This window comes from Orycteropus afer, unplaced genomic scaffold, assembly GCF_000298275.1.
Source record: "Orycteropus afer afer isolate SDZICR_OR568_19922 unplaced genomic scaffold, OryAfe1.0 scaffold00144, whole genome shotgun sequence".
Classification (NCBI taxonomy): Eukaryota; Metazoa; Chordata; class Mammalia; order Tubulidentata; family Orycteropodidae; genus Orycteropus; species Orycteropus afer.
The window spans coordinates 3,732,618-3,738,277 of record NW_006921731.1 but is presented as its reverse complement, the minus strand read 5'-3'; the positions used below and the strand labels follow the sequence as shown (position 1 = coordinate 3,738,277).

Here is a 5,660-nt window from a genome sequence, read left to right as displayed (position 1 = left end):
CTTTTCATAACTCATAATTTCCTAAGTTTGCTACTCATTCACTATTGTGCAATCAGACAGCCAAGGCTTCCCTGGTTCTGATGCTTCCTTCTTCCTGTTGATGCATTAGCTTCTTGAAGATGCTGGCAAGTTCTCAACGAGAAGTGGGTCTTCCCTGCCCCAGCTGCCTTGCTGTGAGTCCTCAAGGGATTCTCTGGGGCTGTGTCTGCTCTGCAGGGTCTGTCCTGGGAATGGGATGCCCACTTGCCTTCCCTCCAAAGAATCCTGCCATGGTCACTGGTCCCCAGCTCAGGCAGCACTGGTTTCCACTGTCTGAAACACATTTCTCAACTTGGAACAGTTGACTTTTGGGCTGGATATTGACCTTGTGTTGGAGGTGGGGGTACTGTTTTGTATGTTGTAAGATGTTCAGTAGCATCCCTCACCTCTACCCACAAAATGCCAGCAGCTACCCCCATGATGATCAAAAATGGCCCATGCCCATCCACCACGAGTTCAGCACTCAGGCTGAGGGACCAGGATGCAGGCTCTCATTCTGCTCCTCTGCACTGAAGCCCTCTTTGGGCACAGCAGCTCCCACAACACTGCCAGGAGCCTGGAAGAGGACTTCTTGTCTTCCACCAGGGCTCACTAGTCCCCAACACCATGGGGGATGCCCATGGAGAAGAAGAATCCCTCTTTCAAGGTTCCCATTAACAAGCTGGAAGTGGCCATCTCCAACTTTGGCTATGACCTTAACCTTGTGATGTGAGATCCAGTATGAACCCTGCTACCAATGTGCTCCTATCTCCACTCAGGGTGGCCACAGCACTCTGCCCTGACACTGGGGGCAAAACAGTGAATGGAGTCCACTATCCATTGGGCTCTCTCCTATGACCTGATAAGCAACCCAGACTTCCATGGCACCTACAAGGAACTCCTTGCCACCATCACCGCCCTCCAGAAAAACCTCAAGTGTGCTTCCCGGATCATCTTTGAAAGGAAGCTTGGGACAAAATCAAGTTTTGTTGCACCACTGGAAAAATTATATGGGATCAGGCCCAGAATCCTGACTGGCAAACCTTGCTTGGATATCCAGGAAATTAATAACAGGGTGTAGACCCAGATGAAAGATGGCTAGGTCCACAATGGAAATGCCCAGTGGAATCAGCATTCTCGTTCTTTGTGAGGCTTACTTCAAGGGGCAGTGGGTAACAAAGTTTGATTCCAGACTTTTCTCACAAATCCCCATTTGGATGAGGAAAAGGCCATGAGAGTCCCAGTAGTATCAGACTCTAAGGCCATTTTACGAAATGGCTTGGATTCTGACCTCAACTGCAAGATTGCCCAGCTATCCTTGACTGGAAGCATGAGTACCATCTTCTTCCTGCCTCCCAAACAACAAAGAACTTAACCATGATATAAGAGAGCCTTACCTCTGAGTTCATTCATGATGTAGACTAAACTGAAGACTGCCCAAGCAGTTCTGACCATCCCTACTGAAGCTGAGTTATGAAGACAAAGTCACCAAGTCCCTGCAGGAGATGATGCTCTACTCTTTGTTTGATTTGCCAGGCTTTAGCAAGATCACAGGCAAGTCCATCAAACTTACTCAAGTGGAACACAAGGCTGGCTTTGAGTGGAATGAAGACAGAACAGGAATCACTCCCAGCCTTGGCTCCAGGCTACCTTCTTTCTCCTGGACTATCATATTAACCAACCTTTCATCTTTGTACTGAGGGACAGGGACACAGTCACAGGGGCCCTTCTCTTCATAGGCAAAATTCTGGACCCCAGAGGCACTTAATGCTCCAGCTTAATGTTCAAATACTCTAGTAAAAGACAAGCCCAGAGTGCTGGCAAGTTACACATTACATGAAGGCTTCCCCTGTAATGTTTCAGTGTATACTTTGCAATAAAAGAGCTTTATCCTTAAAAATGTCCCCAGACATGACCAAATGGCCTTCCGGGAGGCAAAATTGCCTTTGGTTGAGAAGTACTGATCTAGATGGGTAACTGTGATGCTGTGTGCCAGGCTGTTGAGCCTCCCAGAAAGAAATAATCTAGGTTTCCAAATAGTCAGTTAGGGGAGGTTCCTGCATGCCTGCTGACACAAAAAAGGGATAAAAGGTTCTCACTGGGCAATTAAAGATGACCAGAGACCCAGTGGATAAGAGTTTAGTTTCATTTGGATTCCCCAAAAGGAGACTCTGAGATAAGGATCCCAGTGTAAGCAGATTATTTGAGAGGAAAGACTGAGAGGGAAGTGATATAGAAAAGGAAGGTGTTGATAAAGGGTCTGTGTCACTGGGTGGTACAACAGTTAACATGCTTGGCTGGTAAACAAAAGGTTGGAGGTTTCTGTCTACCCAGAGGCACCTGAGAAGAAAGGCCTAGTGATTTACTTCCAAAAGATCAACCATTGAAAACCCTATGGAGCACAGTTCTCCTCTGATACACGTTGGCAACTAGAATGCAATCCTGTGGGAAACCTCTAGGAGCCAGGGTAGAACACACTTCTCACAGTAATCTCTCCCCCAGCTCCCAAGGGAGCTGGAGAATTTATACACCAACTCCTGGTAGTTATTTGAGCTGCTTCTGGAGGGGAGGAGTCACTAATTCCACAGTATTCCCTACCTAACATGCAGAGAAGAAAACAGGCTTCACTTTCAGGGAAAGCAGCCAGGTAAGGATGATGACAGGAAAATGCAGGTCAGCAATGGAGAGTCAGAGTGTCAGCATGGCCTGATATGATAAAGGTGTGGGGATGTGGGCAGGGCACCCACAGTGTCTGCTGCAGAGGGAGTTTTCTTACTGTCACATATCTATCAATTCACTATGTCTATCAAACTCTCCAGCAGGGATCTATGAGTCTCCAGGCCTCACTTCCCAAAGATAGTGTGGTTGACTGCCTTGGTCTTTAAAATTTTTGAAGATAGATCTGTTTCTTTAAACATTATCTGAAAAGAACACTCAGTGTCTAATGTAGCACAAAGGAAATCTGTTCTGGTTGATGTAGGGGCAAGGAAATGGGTGAGAAGCAGGGGTGAAGGGCCAGAAACCCACAAACTGCTGCCCTCTCAGGTCACCCCAAGCACAGTTTTGAAACTCCCAGCTCTCCACAAAAGAAAATGTGAAAGTACCAAGAAACCAGCTCGGTCACCATTAGCTGTATGCCTTTGGAAGAACTTTAACCTCTCTGAACCTCAGTTTCCATAAAATGGGTAGACTGTAGTCCGTGCCTCATGTAGCTGTGTAAGCATTAAATGAGATCATGTCACAGGTATGAGATGAATGTGCCTGGCTGAGTGCTTCCATGGTTGACTTTCAGCTTAGCTGCTTTAAAGATGACAGTGTGCTCCCCACAGGGTATATTTTGAAGCTGATTGTTAATTTTTGCTTTTCAGTTTCAGTAAGAATCATTTCCATTTCTACTGAGTGCTTAGGAAGTCCTGCCAAGCTAATCCATCAACCTTTGTGGCCTGCTGAGTCCCCAATGGGCCTTCCCATGGAGTATGATGAACCTCCTTTCATCTTTAATGAATCCTCATAGGTTTCCTTCAGACCCAACTCACCTCACCCCACCCTGCCCCACTAGCACTAAGTCTGGCCCCAGTCCCACCCCCATCACTGGCTGAGTTCTTCCTCCAAACAGGATGAGAACCTGAGAACGAGTATTGCTTGACCCTGAGAATGTCCATCACCTGGAGACTCTGGCCACCCTGGTCACCCACCAGCTCAGATACCCAGTATCATCCCTGACATGAAATGAGCCTATAGGGTTTTTCTGTTACTTCCCTTCTTGTAATAATAAAACTCCCATTTCGTGTGGGAAATCTATTCTATGTGATTACAAAACCATCAGTTGCTATGGAGTCAACCCCAGTTCACAGCAATCCCATGTGTGTCAGAGTAGAACTGTGCTCTGTAAGGTTTTCAATGGCTGATTTTTCAGAAGTAGATTGCCAAACTTTTCTTCTGAGGCACTTTTAGATAGACTCTAACCTCTAAATTTTCAATTAGTGCTGAGCACATTAACCATTTGCACCACACAAGGACTCCCATGCACTTAAAAGGAAGCTGAAATCCTGCTCCTCCTCTTTCTGCCATAGAGGTGTGTGTGCCCAAAATCTAGTACAAGGCAATCAGTTTTCCTTGAGATCTTTGTGCCAGGGTCTTGGTAGATGAAGAGGGAGGACAAAATACTTTTTCATTTAGGGTTAGTAAATGAATAATTTTTCCTGCCTCTTTGAGACAGTGAGTGAGAGAGAGCTGGAGAAAGAGCCAGTCTGAGAGACAAAGTTCTAATGACATCTCCTGAACTCCTGGATCCAACAGTGCCTGAAGCTTACTATGACTGGATCTATGACTGGACTCTAGTTACCAGTAACATGCCCTCTCTCCTTTTATTTCTTAAGCCAGTTTGAGTTTGATTTTCTGTCATTTGCAATTGAAAGACTGCTGACTAACACAGAACTCATGTCTCTCTGAGATATGAACCCTCCCCATATAGGAAGGAAGGGTGATGGTGCAAACCCACAAGAGCTTATGCTCTCAACTGAGATCCTCCTGGTCCCAACTTCCAGTTTCTCCCCTGTTCAAGCCCAGTGAGCCTTACTGATTATAACAATAACAATTTAGATTGTAACATTTTATTACATTTTAATACTGCATCAACATCTGCCTTACCCCTCTACCCTGCTTGGGTCCATTTATTAATCAGCATCTGCAGTCCTGCTGAATAAATGTGCTGCCAACTTCAGAGATGGAGAGTGTGAGGCTTGAACTAAATGAAGCAGACTCTTCTTTCTATGTAATTGACCTTGAGAAGATCACTGAAGTTTTTAGGACCTTTATTTCTTGATCTGTAAAATGGGAACAATACCACCTTCTATGTTTCTCTGACATTGACTGGCTTTTGCTGGATGGCAGCACCCTGGCCTCCATCCGCAAAATTCTAGGACTTCTGAAAGGGAATCTCACTTGTGCTAAAAAAATATTACCATCTATCAACACCTGGTATCTGTAGGGTTTTTTTTAAATTGTTTGTTGGTGTTTTGGGTCACCACAGCATCAGTTCTGACTCATGGTGACTCTCATGTGCCTGATCTTGCACCATCTTCACAATTGTTAGTATGTTGAAGTCCATTGTTACAGCCACTGTGTTTTTGGTGCCTTCCACCCCAAGGGACTCATCTTCCAGCCCTATGTTGGACACTATTCTTTGTAATCAATAGGGCTGTCATTGGTTAATTTTCAAAAGTTGATCACCAGGCCCCTCTTCCTAGTCTATCTTAGATTAGAAGGTTTATTGAAACATGCCCACCGTGCCTTGCTGGCATTTGAAAACCACTGGTATAGCTTCCAGCATCATGTTGTTGTTAGGTGCTTTCGAGTTGTTTTTGACTCATAGTGACCCTCTGTACATCAGAACAAAACACTGCCTGGTCTGCACCATCCTCACAATCATTGTCAATACTTTTCGTCCATCATCACAGCCACTTGTTGAGGGTCTTCCACTTTTTAGCTGACCCTCTGCTTTACCTAGTATGATATCCTTCTCCAGGACTGGAGGTTCAATGAGGCTGGATATACCGTTGCCTAGCATAATGCTGGTATCCAATCCTAGCAGTCTACTTATTCAATAAACATACTACTAACAAATGTCTTGGAGTACTTAG

At 45.2% G+C, this 5,660-nt stretch overlaps 1 pseudogene; it reads left to right on the top strand.

Moving 5' to 3' along the window:
• Positions 1-520: 520 nt before the first annotated feature.
• Positions 521-1,786, top strand: LOC103201225 (annotated as a pseudogene).
• The last annotated feature ends 3,874 nt before the right edge of the window (positions 1,787-5,660 follow it).